This window comes from Dendrobates tinctorius, unplaced genomic scaffold (genome assembly GCF_039654945.1).
Source record: "Dendrobates tinctorius isolate UK_male_01 unplaced genomic scaffold, ASM3965494v1 ptg000321l, whole genome shotgun sequence".
Classification (NCBI taxonomy): Eukaryota; Metazoa; Chordata; class Amphibia; order Anura; family Dendrobatidae; genus Dendrobates; species Dendrobates tinctorius.
Window position 1 is genome coordinate 928,686 of NW_027361988.1, and position 15,900 is coordinate 944,585.

Genomic DNA, 15,900 nt, shown 5'->3' on the forward strand with positions numbered 1-15,900 from the left:
AATTTTTCTTTAGAAACATCTTAACCCCTTTCCCCCAAGGGTGGTTTGCACGTTAATGCCCGGACCAATTTTTACAATTCTGACCACTGTCCCTTTATGAGGTAATAACTCTGGAACGCTTCCATGGATCCCGGTGATTCTGACATTGTTTTCTCATGACATATTGCACTTCATATTTGTGGTAAAATTTCATTCATATAACTTGTGTTTATTTGTGAAAAAAGCGGAAATTTGGCGAAAATTTCGCAATTTTCTAACTTTGAATTTTTATGCTCTTAAATCACAGAGATACAGCACACAAAAAACTTGATAAATAACATTTCCCACATGTTTACTTTACATCAGCACAATTTGGGAATCAAAATTTTTTTTAGTTAGGAAGTTATAAGGGTTAAAAGTTGACCAGCGATTTCTCATTTTCTACAACACCATTTTATTTTTACGGACCACATCACATCTGAAGCCACTTTGAGGGGTCTATATGATAGAAAATACCCAAAAGTGACACCATTCTAAAAACTGCACCCCTCAAGGTGCTCAAAACCACATTCAAGAAGTTTATTAACCCTTCAGGTGTTTAACAGGAATTTATTAAATATTTTTTTAAAAAAAAGAACATTTAACTTTTTTTCACAAAAAAATTACTTCAGGTCCATTTTTTTTTATTTTACCAAGGGTAACAGGAGAAATTAGACTGCAAAAGTTATTGTGCAATTTGTCCTGAGTACGCTGATACCTGATATGTGGGGGGTACCACTGTTTCGGCGCATGGCAGAACTCAGAAGGGAAGGAGCGCTGTTTGACTTTTTCAATGCAAAATTGGCTGGAATTCAGATCGGACGCAGTGTCACGTTTGGAGAGCCCCTGATGTACCTAAACAGTGGAAACCCCCCTATTCTAACTTCATCCCTAACCCCAACACACCCCTAACCATAACCCTAGCCCTAATGGGAAAATGGAAATATTTTTTTTTTATTTTATTATGTTTCCCTAACTAAGGGGGTGATAACGGGGGGTTTGATTTACTATTTATGGCGGTTTTTATGTTTGGCGGCTGTCACACGCTAAAAGACCCTTTTTATTGTAAAAATAGTTTTTGCATCACCACATATTGAGAGCTATAATTTTTCCATATTTTGACCCACTGAGTCATGTGAGGTCTTATGTTTTGCGGGACGAGTTGACGTTTTTATTGGTACCATTTTCGGGCATGTGACATTTTTTGATCGCTTTTTATTCCGATTTTTGGGACACAGAATGAACAAAAACCAGCGTTTCCTGAATTTCTTTTGGGGGGTGCGTTTGCACCGTTCCGCGTGCGGTAAAATTGATAAAGCAGTTTTATTCTTCGGGTCAGTACAGTTACAGCGATACCTCATTTATCTCTTTTTTTATGTTTTGGCGCTTTTATGCACTGAAAACAATTTTATATAAAAAATAATTATTCTGTGAGCTATAACTTTTTAATTTTTTTGCTGATGATGCTGTATGGCAGCTCGTTTTTTGCGGGACAAGATGATGTTTTCAGCGGTACCATGGTTATTTATATCCGTCTTTTTGATCGCGCGTTATTGCACTTCTTGTTCGGCGGTATGATGATAAAGCATTATTTTTTGCTTCGTTTTTTATTTTTATTTTTTAAGAGGTTCAACAAAGGGGTTAATTAGTGGGACAGTTTTATAGGGCGGGTAGTTACGGATGCAGAGCTACCAAATATGTGTACTTTTATTTTTATTTTTTTTCAAAAAATGAATTTATTAGGGAATATATATATATATATATTTTTTTTAAATTTATTTAGTGATTTTTTTATAAATTATTTTTAAACTTTTTTTTTAACTTTATTACATTGTCCCAGGGGGGACATAAATGTCATGTGACAGATCGCTGATCTGTCACATCACAGATCGTTGTGAGAGATCAGCGATCTGTCACAGACAGTGCTGCAGTCTTCCTCATGCTGGCGCTTTGCAGGCATGAGAAAGCCGCCTCCCTGCAGGCCCCGAAGGTCCCCGCCGCCATTTTGGATTCGGGGACCTGCAGGGAAGGAGGCCCCCGCAGCAGTGATGCACATTGCGCTGCTGTGGGGGTCTCAGGGAAGCACGGAGGGAGCCTCCTTGCCGATGCATCCCTAAACCCCCGTTACACTGCGAACGTGTTTGATCGCAGTGTGCCAGGAGTTAACGTGTCGGGGCAGTTCGTGACCGCCCCTGATACATAGTGTCGGGTGTCAGCTGTGATAATCAGCTGACACCCGGCCGCGATCAGCTGCGTTCCCCCCGTGAGTGCAGCTGAACACGCTAGACGTACTATCCTGTCCTTGGGACTTAGGTCCCAGGTCACATGGACGGAATAGTACGTCTAATGTAGGAAAGGTGTTAATATCGGCTTTTTCTGGAGTTTTTCATGTAATATAGGAAAGACTAAGGCCAGAAATAAACCCCATAAATCACTGTACATGGAGACTTTGGGATCAGATCATTTCTGTCCGTTGTGTTTGTGGAAACTAAAAATCTTTTCTAAAAGCCTCAAACTTCTGTGTGTGACTCAGAGCTGAGATCTAACGGGATAGAAGATTCCAGTGCGGGGAAGACGGGAAACCTTCATATAGACGGCCGGTGGGGATGGAGGCAGTGACCGACTCTGGCCAAATCTGTCTCTAGAGCCGCAGTAGAAGATGAAGATGTCGTCCTCATCATGAAGGAGTTATTTCTCATGTCGTGTGTAATGAATATCTCCTGCAGTATTGCTAATGCCGATTCCAGTGTCGGTAATGAGACGAGAATTAGCGTTATGGAAGATGAGTCTATGAGGAACGTGTTCAGCTGCCGACTCCGAGGAGGAAACTGCTTGTTGTCTGTGGCCTAAATATATAGGTTTTATTAGTAGATGTCAGGGAAGAAAACTAAACCCTGTAAGATAATAAATCTCCTCATATGTTTCCCTTATTATCTCCAGTAATTGTATTATTACACAGGATTCTTATGGTGTTACATCGGCTCATCTTCTTCTCATTCAGGTCTCTACAATATCGGATCCTCTCAGTGAAAATCTTCTACAGAAGAAAATTTTCCTGATTTACCCATCAAGGATGGATATGGACAGAGACAAGATGGCGGAGAGGATGTTACACCTCACCCTAGAGATCCTCTTCCGTCTCACTGGAGAGGTGAGAGATTCTGATGACGTCACATTACATCATTCTTATCTATGGGAATAACAGATGGACAGAACTGGAGAGGTGAGGACTCTGGAAATGTCTGGAGTGAGATTTATTAATGTGTCTCTCCATAACCAGGATTACACAGTGGTGAAGAAGACCTCTAGTGATCGCTGTCAGGACCCTGTGTCTGAGGAATGGGGAAGACTCCTGAGCCCAATCACGGGGCCTCCACCTCACCCCCTGATCCATGAGGACATCAATGACCAGAAGATCCTAGAACTCCTCTACAAGATGATTGAGCTGCTGACTGGAGAGGTGACACCGCTGGGAATGCTGGGACATTACACAGTAACACTATGAAGGGATCGGGGGATGACGGTATCATTGTATGTGTCAGGTTCCTATAAGGTGTCAGGATGTCGCTGTCTATTTCTCCATGGAGGAGTGGAAGTATTTAGAAGGACACAGAGATCTGTACAAGGACGTCATAATGGAGGTTCCCCAGCCCCTCACATCACCAGGTAACAGACAGGACTAAATACACACGGCCTATAATTATCTGTATGTAGAGAATGAATTCAGTCCCTGTATGTGTTTTCTCCAGATCTATCCAGTAAGAGGACAACACCAGAGAGATGTCCCCGTCCTCTTCTTCCACAGGACTGTAACCAAGAAGATCCCAGTGCTCCTCAGGATCATCAGGTAGATGGAGAGAAGGTGTCAGGAGATCTCCCCTATGATGTGTAGACGGCTGTGAAGGTATTGTGCTCAGTCTTGTTTTATCCACCAGTATTATATGTTTTATACTTGTGTAATGAGAACGGTGGAGATGGCAGGATTAGAGCTGATCATAGATGGGACTTCTCCATCTGTCTGTGACTTTTACAATATTTGTTTCAGGGTGAAGATCTGACCCATATTAATACTACAGAGACATATGTGAGAGATGATGAGTGGTGTAAAGAGGAGATTCCCACATATGACTACCCAGGTGAGTAGTAACCATTGAATGCAGAGAAGTCACAGATTCCTCTCAGTCACCGGCTGTGGCTGCTTTATCGGTGGTGTAGTCCGGCCGTATTACCATGATCACCATTTTGCCTCTAGACCACAACATTCTCCTCCACCCAAAACTGTTCAAATGACTTTGGGCATTGAAAGCCCTTTTCTATAGAACTTACAACCAATTACATTGTTTTTGGTCCTAAGGAATTCAGATTACTGCACAATCTCTCCTGAAATGGGGAGCAATATTATTTCCTCTAATCTTCTGCTCAGGATCCATAGTAGCTCCAATGGTCCACCATAAATGAGGGCAACTCTGGTTTACTGTTGTGTAATCTGTATTTGTAGTTTTCAGTTAATGAGATTCTCATTCTCTGGGGCGGGGCTGTGGGCGGGGCTGTGGGCGGGGCTTTATGTGGTGCTCTGATTACATACTCATCTGTATTGGCTTATGACAGGTCGCTGACCCCTCACTGACCTGCCCCCATTATTACATAATGCATATAATAGCATTGATATTATTGGTGATAATGCCTATAATATTGTGGCTATTGTGAGGCTTAGAAAAAAATTACATCCAGCAAAATGTCACCGGCGATGGCGGCACCTGCGCAGTAGCATCTATATCAACTATATCAATTTTTATTGTTAGGAAGTTATAAGGGTTAAAAGTTGACCAGCGATTTCTCATTTTTACAACAAAATTTACAAAACCATTTTTTAGGGACCACCTCACATTTGATGTGAGTTTGGGGGGTCAATATGACAGAAAATACCTAAAAGTGACACCATTCTAAAGAGTGCACCCCTCAAGGGGCTCAAAACCACATTCAAGAAGTTTATTAACCCTTCAGGTGCTTCACAGGAATGAATGGAATGTGGAAGGAAAAAATAAACATTTACTTTTCTTTCACACAAATTTTCCTTTACACCTAATTTTTTTTACTTTCACAAGGGTAACAGGAGAAAATGGACTATACATTTTGTTTTGCAATTTCTCCTGAGCATGCCGATACCCCATATGTGGGGGAAATCTACTGTTTGGGCGCACGGCAGGGCTCGGAAGGGAAGGCGCAGCATTTGACTTTTTGAATGTAAAATATGCTGTAATAATTAGCAGTTGCCATGTCGTGTTTGGAGAGCCCCTGATGTGCCTAAACAGTGGAAACTCCCAAAAAGGGACCCCATTTTTTAAACTAGACCCCTTAGGGAACTTATCCAGATGTGTATTGAGCACCTTGAACCCACAGGTGCTTCACAGACGTTTATAACATGGCGCCATGCAAATAAAAGAAAAAAAAAAAAAGATTTTTCACAAATCTTTTTGGCTCCATATTTTGCATTTTCATAAGGGTAACAGGAGAAATTGCTCCATACAGTTTGTTGTGCAATTTCTCCTGAGCACGCCGATACCCCATATGTGGGGGTAAACCACTGCTTGGGCGCATGGCAGAGCTTGGAAGGGAAGGAGCGCCATATTGGAGAGCAGATTTTGCTGGAATTGTTTGTGGGTGACATGTCACATTGTCAGAGCCCCTGAGGTGCCAGAACAGCATAAGCCCCCAAAAGTGACTACATTTTACCAAATACTTCCCTGAATGAATTCTTCTAGTGGTGCAGTGAGCATACTGACACCACCGCTGTTCCATAGAAAATTATACCATTGGGCAGTGAAGAAGAAATAATTACATTTTTACCACTAAAATGTTGTTTTAACCCCAGATTTTACATTGGAAAATAGGTAGATAGGTAAAGGGTCACTCCACCCATAGATGAATTCCCCCCTGAAGTGACCCCATTTTGGAAATGACCCCCCTCTGGGAATTCATCTATGGATATAGTGACCATTTTCACTACATGGATGATTTCCAGAAACTCGTAGAAGTTTCAGAGCAAAAATTGCCAAAATGTCATTGTAGTGCCCAATATATTGTGCCCAGCTTGTGTCTCTGGAGACCTCCCCCCACCCGCCCCCGGAAATTGTTACGTCAGCTCTACTCAAATGTGTCTGTCACTAAATAAACCAAATGCTTGAATGTCAAAACAGTTCAAAAACGTGGTTCTGTGTGGAAGGTTGTAAAGCCGTCATGGAGGCATAAGGCTGGCAGTGATGGGCATTGTGGGTAATAATAGCGGGTATCATGCCTCATTCCTCTCTAGGAACATACACGACATCTTCTCTGGGGGTTCTTTCTTGTTTCAGTTACTGGGATGAGTGCAATAAAATGTCGCTCAGTGAGTCTTCTCACATCTTCAGATTCTAAAGGATTGGCGGGGACAAAATTATCAAAAACAAGATTTTCAGTGACCTTTTCCTGATAATGAAGGAAAGTATCTGCATTTCCGGCTTTTTTGTATAACACAAAAGAATTATATGTGGCCACCTGAAACAAATACATGACTAACTTTTTATACCAGGTCTATGATTTTCTTGATACCTGGTATGGCTGTAGAACCTGATCTGCAAGGTCCACACCCCATATATTTGTTGTAGTCAATGACAGACACAGTTTTTGGAGTAGTGGATCCCTGTTGGTCTGCAGTGGCCCTTGTGGCATCTGTGTGGATCGAGCTCAGGATAAAAATATCTTTTTTATCCTTATACTTAAGGACAAGCAGCTCTCCATTGTGTAAAGCCCCTGACTGCCCCTTTCAGAACTTTTTGCTGACCAATGATTGTGGAAACCCCTGACGGTTTTTGTGAATGGTCCCACAAGCCCCTATGTTATGTTCAACCAGACTTTTAAATAGGGGTATGCTGGTGTAGTAGTTGTCAACATACAGATTGTAGCCTTTTTGTAAAAATGGAGTTATCAGCTCCCCAACCATTTTTCCAGATGTCCCCAGATAAGTAGGGCCTCCTGGTGGGTTTACTTGGCTATCTTTCCCCTCATAAATGTGAAAAGCTGATGTGTATCCGGTTGAACTCTCGCACATTTTATAGAGCTTTATTCCGAACCTTGCCCTCTTAGAAGGAATAAATTGCTTGAGGTGCAGTCTTCCTTTCAATTTTACAAGGGGCTCATCAATGGAAATGTTTTCTGTTGGGGTGTAGAGCTTTAAGAACTTTTCTGTCAAGTCTTTGATGATGGGTCTGATTTTGAATAGTCTGTCATGTTCTGGGGCATCTCTGGGCAGGCATTGACTATTGTCATTAAAATGCCAAAATCTCATGAGCATTTCATAATGGGTCCTAGGAAGAACGGCAGAAAACATAGGGGTGGCTTGAACAGGGCGGTTGGACCAATAGGACCGAATGCTCGTTTTTTTAACAAGCCTCATAATGAATGTAAGTCCTAAAAATTTTTTCATTTCTAGGACATTAGTTGGTGTCCATAAATTTGACCTAGCATAATCGGATCGTGGATTCTGGCTGATGAATTGGGACACATATAAATTTGTAGGACAATATGCTCTAGCAAGCTATCTGTCAGAAACAAATTTAAAAAAATAATTGGTCCAAAATTTTCCACCTCCACATTTATACCAAGAATGGCATTAAAATTAGGGATGAATGGAGTAGCCGAATCCGAAGCCTCCCATCTGGGAAATGCTACATCAAGAGGCAAAGCCCCTTGGACATTGGTGTGCGGCAATTCCCGAGCACTAGGGACAGCGCTAGTACTGGGCATTGTTCCCTGAGTTGGAGACATTTCTCCAGAAGCGCTATTTGTCCTTCTTGTTGTACTGGTCCTTGTGTGTGAGGATGGACCAGAATCACTGCTCATTTCTGAGCTATCACTGTCGCTGCTACTAAAGCCCTCGAAATCCACATCACCATCTGACACTGCACTTTCTTCACTGTCAGAACATAAAAGTGTATAAGCCTCCTCTGTACTATAATACTGACGGATCATTTTATTCATTTTTATTTTTTTACCGAAAATTGAAAACTACGACGTGACCAAATAATTGGGGAAGCATTTGAGTAAAGCCTAATTCTTTAGCCTAACCCTAACTTTAGAAGAAACCCTAGCTTTAGTCCCAACACTAACCCTAACTATAGCACTAACCCTAACCTGCCTTATCTGTTTTTTACTTTATAGCACAATCGCTGACTGACACAGCTGTTCCCAGCAGCACTTGTAACACTGTTTCTCCTCTAATCTCTCACTGACAGGAGATCTGAGGAGAAACAGCGTTTTTATGGGGCAGATCGCCCGGGAAAGTTGATTGCTGCAGCAAACTTTCCTAGTGATTTGACTCATTGGCTGGTGTGACGCTGATGTCATCAGGACCTGAACAAATCAGGTCTCGATGAGGTCATGGATCACAAGAAGCGTTGTGCGGTGAAATCCCCTAGTTATAAGGTACGTGGGGTCCCGATGAGCACAAAACTGCCGACCGTAGACAAACGTCCACGCTGCACAAAGTCCTGCTAGCGCCGATGTTTATCTAACGTTGGTGGTCATGAAGCGGTTAAGTTAAGGGTACCATCATTTCTGTCCAGGCCTATTTCATGATTTTTATTTTTTTTTTAATTCTGTGGAAGCATGGTTGAAAAGCAATGTCTGACTTTCATTTGCTCATTTTCATTTTTATTTATTATTACTTTTGTCAGATTCAAGTTATTTCTGTGACCATTGTGGGTTTTTCTGTCATTAAACGAGGGGTAACAACAATTTTGACCACGTGTGTAGGAGGATTGAATATTTTGACTCCACAGCCACTTTCTGGAAATTAACACACAGTGGATGTTGGAGAGTGAAAATTACACATTTGCCATTTTATTACCCAGCACATAGTGCCCAGATTGTGCTCCAGGAGACACACACCGCAAATTAAGTGGATTCTTCTCACTATAATATTACTAAATACAGGGATCCTAAATGTTGTTTGCGCACACTGCAAGACTCCGAAGTGAGAGCGGATTTTGCCGGATTGGTTTATAGAAACCTTGCTGCTTTTCAACAGCCTTTGAGCCACTAATAGTGCGGGAACCTCTGTTTTTCCATTGACAGATGATGGACCTGAGTGGGGACTTGTTTTTTGTGAGATGAGAATTGGTATTATTTTCACCTACATAACATTGATTGGTTTCTTTATATTTGAAATTTGGGAGGCAGAATGAACAAACAGTTGAACACCACACACTACTGGCTCATCCAGCAAGGTTTTCTATTAGACTGTGAACTGTCATTGTCTTGGTAAATAATTAAAGTTTTTACATAGCTTGCCATTTTTATGTACAGTTTAAGTAGAAATGTTCAAAAATATTAAACTCAAGGATATTTTATTAAAAATAATTGATTTTTTTATCTTAGCAGATGACTGTACCAGGAGATCAGAGGGACAGCTGACATCTTCAAGTTTTAAATCTGATGATCTTGAGATCCTACAAGATACAACTGAAGTGAATGCCATTACTCCAGATATACCATCATCCATTCACAGCAAAGATCTGTCATCTGATCCTATGAAACAGGTCCCATCTTCTGATTCATTACTGACTACTAAGGAGAATCAAAGTCACAAAAGAGGCAATGAAAAACAAACTGCTCCTAAGGCAAAGAAGCTTTTTTCATGTTCAGAATGTGGGAAATGTTTTGCACGTAAATCACTGCTTGTTGCTCACCATAGAACTCACACAGGGGAGAAGCCTTTTTCATGTTCAGAATGTGGGAAGTATTTTGCACGTAAATCACTGCTTGTTACTCACCATAGAACTCACACAGGTGAGAAGCCTTTTTCATGTTCAGAATGTGGGAAATGTTTTGCACGTAAATCAAATTTTGTTATTCACCATAGAACGCACACAGGGGAGAAGCCTTTTTCCTGTTCAGAATGTGGGAAATGTTTTAATGAGAAATCTAATTTTGTTACACACCACAGAATGCACACAGGGGAGAAGCCTTTTTCCTGTTCAGAATGTGGGAAATGTTTTGCACGTAAATCACTGCTTGTTGCTCACCATAGAACTCACACAGGGGAGAAGCCTTTTTCCTGTTCAGAATGTGGGAAATGTTTTAATCAGAAATCGGTTCTTGATAGACACCGGAGAGCTCACACAGGAAAGAAGCCTTTTTCCTGTTCAGAATGTGGGAAATGTTTTACACATAAATCAGATTTTGTTACACACCATAGAACGCACACAGGAGAGAAGCCTTTTTCATGTTCAGAATGTGGGAAATGTTTTCACAAAAAATCACTTTTTCTTATTCACCATAGAACTCACACAGGAGAGAAGCCTTTTTCCTGTTCAGAATGTGGGAAATGTTTTAACAAGAAATGGCATCTTGTTAGTCACCAGAGAACTCACACGGGGGAGAAGCCATTTTCCTGTTCAGAATGTGGGAAATGTTTTAACCAGAAAAGGAATCTTAATGAACACCAAAGAACTCACACAGGAGAGAAGCCTTTTTCCTGTTCAGAATGTGGGAAATGTTTTAACCAGAAATGGCATCTTGTTAGTCACCATAGAACTCACACGGGGGAGAAGCCATTTTCCTGTTCAGAATGTGAGAAATGTTTTAACCAGAAATGGCATCTTGATCGCCATCAGAGCAGTCACACAGGGGAGAAACCTTTTTCCTGTTCAAAATGTGGGAAATGTTTTAACCAGAAAGGGAATCTTAATGAACACCAAAGAACTCACACAGGAGAGAAGACTTTTTCATGTTCAGAATGTGGGAAATGTTTTAACCAGAAAGGGAATCTTGATATACACCAAAGAACTCACACAGGGGAGAAGCCTTTTTCCTGTTCAAAATGTGGGAAATGTTTTAACCAGAAAGGGAATCTTAATGAACACCAAAGAACTCACACAGGAGAGAAACCTTTTTCCTGTTCAGAATGTGGGAAATGTTTTAACAAGAAATGGCATCTTGTTAGTCACCAGAGAACTCACACGGGGGAGAAGCCATTTTCCTGTTCAGAATGTGGGAAATGTTTTAACCAGAAAAGGAATCTTAATGAACACCAAAGAACTCACACAGGAGAGAAGCCTTTTTCCTGTTCAGAATGTGGGAAATGTTTTAACCAGAAATGGCATCTTGTTAGTCACCAAAGAACTCACACGGGGGAGAAGCCATTTTCCTGTTCAGAATGTGGGAAATGTTTTAACCAGAAATGGCATCTTGATCGCCATCAGAGCAGTCACACAGGGGAGAAACCTTTTTCCTGTTCAAAATGTGGGAAATGTTTTAACCAGAAAGGGAACCTTAATGAACACCAAAGAAGTCACACAGGAGAGAAGACTTTTTCATGTTCAGAATGTGGGAAATGTTTTGCACATAAATCACTGCTTGTTACTCACCATAGAACTCACACAGGAGAGAAGCCTTTTTCCTGTTCAGATTGAGGGAAATATTTTATCCGGAAAGAGAATCTTGTTAGACATCAGAGCAGTCACACAGGGGAGAAGCCTTTTTCCTGTTCAGAATGTGGGAAATGTTTTGCACGTAAATCACTGCTTGTTACTCACCATAGAACTCACACAGGGGAGAAGCCTTTTTCCTGTTCAGATTGTGGGAAATATTTTAACCGGAAAGGGAATCTTGTTAGACATCAGAGCAGTCACACAGAGAAGCCTTTTTCATTTTCTTATTGTGGGAAATATTTTACTTGGAAATCAACTGTTAATAAACATCAGAGATGTCACATAAGGGAGAAGCCTTTTTTATGTTCATAATGGTGAAATAGTTTTAACGGCGAGTACTCCAGCAGCTGTGCTCTGCTTGTGAGCAACGCATTATGTCCCTGCCATGTGCTGCTTCCAAGCATAAAGCAGTTGCTGGTATCAGAGCAGGATTCAGCAAGGGAGCGCCGGGTAGGTAAGTGTAATGCTTTTTTCTTAATGTTTTGTGATGGGGCCATGGATACCAGGATGGGGGCCAATTATAAGGATTGGGCTATGCATAGCAGGACTGGAATGGGGTGCCAGTCATACCCCAAATAGTGATGGTGCCCTGCATACTAGGAAGAGATGGGGGCCCTGCATACCAGGATAAGGATGGGGGCCATGCATACTACGATGAGATGGGGCACTGCATACCATGAGTGGGATGGGGCCAATCATGCCACAATAGGATGGGACCCTGCATACTAGGATAGGGATGAGGGATCTATGTATACCAGGGTAGGGATGAGGGGGCCATGTGTATCAGAATAGGGATGAGGGGACCATATATACCAGGATAAGGGATATTAAGTACAGAATTAACCACATTTTTTGCTTCAATTTTTTTTTTCCTAATTTCCTCAAAACCTAGGTGTGTCTTATAGTCCAAAAAACACGGTATATATATTTTTTTTTCTCAGTGAACTCATTCCTTATGTTTGGCCTCATTAAAATAAAAACACTCATACTCCGCTGGCGTGCCGGCTCCACTTCAGCGGTGTTGAGACTCACTGTCCCGGGGCTTATGTGAGGTTCTCACATCACACGAGCCCTGCACCCAATCAGCGGCAGCTTCACTGCTCCTTCCTTCGGACATATTGAACATCAACATGAAGCCAGGGCTGCGGCTGCTCTCTGACGGCTTCATGATGCTTGATTTGTCCGAAGGTGGGGACAGTGACATCAGCGCTGATTGGGCACAGGGCTCACATGATGTAAAAATCTCAAGAGACCCAAGAAAGCAGGTACCGACAACCTTTTTAAACATCAAAAATCCCACACAGGGAAAAGTCATTATTATACCTAGAGTGTGAGAAATGAATTACAGGAAAATCGTATTTTGTTGACCTTCAAAAATAACTCAGACGAGGAGAACCTATATATATTATTCACAAATTGTACAAAAACATGATGCACGCGGCGTGCGTTCAAGATGGAATATTATATGGGAGTTTTATAGAATAAATTCAAGGTGAGATCATTATATGGGAGTTTTATAGAATAAATTCAAGGTGAGAATATTATATGGGAGTTTTATAGAATAAATTCAAGGTGAGAATATTATATGGGAGTTTTATAGAATAAATTCAAGGTGAGAATATTATATGGGAGTTTTATAGGATAAATTCAAGGTGAGAATATTATATGGGAGTTTTATAGGATAAATTCAAGGTGAGAATATTATATGGGAGTTTTATAGGATAAATTCAAGGTGAGAATATTATATGGGAGTTTTATAGGATAAATTCAAGGTGAGAATATTATATGGGAGTTTTATAGGATAAATTCAAGGTGAGAATATTATGTGGGAGTTTTATAGGATAAATTCAAGGTGAGAATATTATATGGGAGTTTTATAGGATAAATTCAAGGTGAGAATATTATATGGGAGTTTTATAGGATAAACCAAATACCAACAGAAAATAAACGACCCAAAACAAATATCAGTAAAAATAACTCCTCTTCATTAGGTAAAGTATGAAAGAATTGCTCCATATTCCGATACCCGTCGCATCTTCATTTTTCATGATCTTGGGTTGGGTGAAGGCTTATTTTTTTGTGGGCCGAGCTGACGTTTTTAATGATACCATTTTGGTGCAGATACAATCTTCTGATCGCCTGTTATTGTATTTTAATGCAATAGTGTGGCAACCAAAAAAACTTAATTCTGGCATTTTTTTACGTTTTTTTCTCATTACGTCGTTTAGTGATCGGGTTAATTCATTTTTTATGTTGATAGATCGGGTGATTCTGAATGCAGCAATACCAAATATGTATATTTTTTTATTGTTTTATTTTAAATGGGGCAAAAGGGTGAATTTGAACTTTTATATTTTTTTTTACATTTTTTAATATTTTTAAAAACATTTTTTTTTTACTTTTGGCATGCAGCATTGTTCCTTAATTAACCAGACAACTATTTTTTAGCAAACGAAGAATAATAGAATGTTATCTGTATATTGGCTTTAAATTTAAGTGTTGATTTCTGGTTGGTCAAGAAAACAGACTTTTGTGTGTGTAAGCCGGTGATATTGACTTTTATTGTGCGCTTATCCTTGATCACTAGTGATGTTTGCTGATATGCTAATTATGCCTTGTGTTATGGAGCCAGTTTGTTGACTTCTGTAGCAGAGAGGGAAAACTGATGCAAATAGTTTAAGTAATTAAGTAATCCTACTTGTTCTCATCTCCATTCTTACCCTTTATGTAAATACTGAATGAGGGACACTTGTTAAGTGTGCAAATAGGTTACAGGCCTCTGTATAAAGAGACAAAGAGATTCTGCCAAGACATCCATACATCCCAAAAGGACCAGAGACAGGACAGCAGCCATTTACATCATGGCTCCATCACGAAGGTCACGGATCTATCATTCCATAGGAAACAACCTAGGGGTTTTCAGCCTTGGTTGGAAGAATACAGATCTGCTCCATTGACCATCGCTGAACCATGGATATGTTTGGAGAAGCCAGGTTGTGTTCCTCAGATCAACTGGCCTTGCACCTTGTATGGACTCAATGGACTGTCATCTTCCTACACTTGTTGTTACCCCGTCTCTGTGTTCGTGCCACAGGTGGAGTAGTTGACAGCTGACATGTGCCGAAAAAGATGTGGGCTCAGCGACGGAGCCCACATCAATGGAAGGGAGTCCGACATTGGCGTACATTTATGCCCAATGTCGGAAAGGGATTAAAGGGGATTGTTTTTACAGAGACAGAAGTGGTAATCAATCATGTATACATACAGATAATTACAAAACTACACAGCTTCTAATGGTAAATAGTATAGAGTTAAGACAAGAAAATATCATTTGTGTAAACCATGTGTAGATATAAAAATTCAGGCAAATGTCAAATGTTGTAGCTCCACAAATAATTAAGAGTGGTGTAAGGTATGAAAGTGTGGTGTACTTAATTATTTGTACCAACTGGGGGTCTGTATGTGGGAGAGACAGGGCAAAAACTTAGAACAAGGATGAATTCTCACAACTACACAATAAGAGAAAAAAGAATAGATCTACCTGTGGCAAAATATTTTTGTAGCCCTGATCACAGCACCATGGACATGAAATTACTTGTATTAAAAAGGTAACTTCAATTCTCAGAGAAACAGAAGGATCTGGGAGTATAAACTCATGACAGCCTTTGACACGCTCAATGCAGGAATGAATGTGTCGCATGGATTCATGTCTTTTTATATCAATTAAGGAATTTTCTCCTCAGACCTTGTTGGGTATCACAACACAGAACCAGACCCCTATCAGGGGACAATAAAACTTTCACACTCCTAATATATGAACTGTTCAAATATTTATGGCCACCACTGTTTATCCCTCTCCCATAATGATAGTTCTACTTCACGTCATTTGTCTTACCTATTGCATTATGTCTGTGCTATGTGATTCTTCAGATTTTGTATTATTCTATGCCTGAAGAGACCTGAGTGGTCTGGAAAGCTTGCAATGTGTTACCATCTTTTCAGTTAGCCATTAACCCCTTTACCCCCAAGGGTGGTTTGCACGTTAATGCCCGGGCCAATTTTTACAATTCTGACCACTGTCCCTTTATGGGGTAATAACTCTGGAACGCTTCCATGGATCCCGGTGATTCTGACATTGTTTTCTCAATATATATTTTACTTCATGTTAGTGGTAAAATTTCTTTGACATGACTTGCATTTATTTGTGAAAAAAATGGAAATTTGGTGGAAAATTTTAGCGTTTTCCAATTTTGAATTTTCATGCCCATTAACCCCTTCACGACCAATGATGCCACATAGGCGTCATGAAACCTGGTTCAAATCTGACCAGTGATGCCTATGTGGCGTCATGACTTCAAAGCCCCCCTGTGGGTCGGGTGACCGGGGTCACTGAAAGGTCACCCGACCCGCAGAT

At 40.6% G+C, this 15,900-nt stretch overlaps 1 protein-coding gene and 1 pseudogene across 1 annotated transcript in view; one reads left to right on the forward strand and one right to left on the reverse strand.

The window, feature by feature from the left end:
* LOC141073979 (gastrula zinc finger protein XlCGF66.1-like) overlaps positions 1–15,900 on the reverse strand; it is a 393,515-nt gene that overhangs the window by 80,837 nt on the left and 296,778 nt on the right. The window lies entirely within an intron of this gene.
* LOC141073974 (uncharacterized) overlaps positions 9,452–15,900 on the forward strand; it is a 58,265-nt pseudogene continuing 51,816 nt past the window's right edge.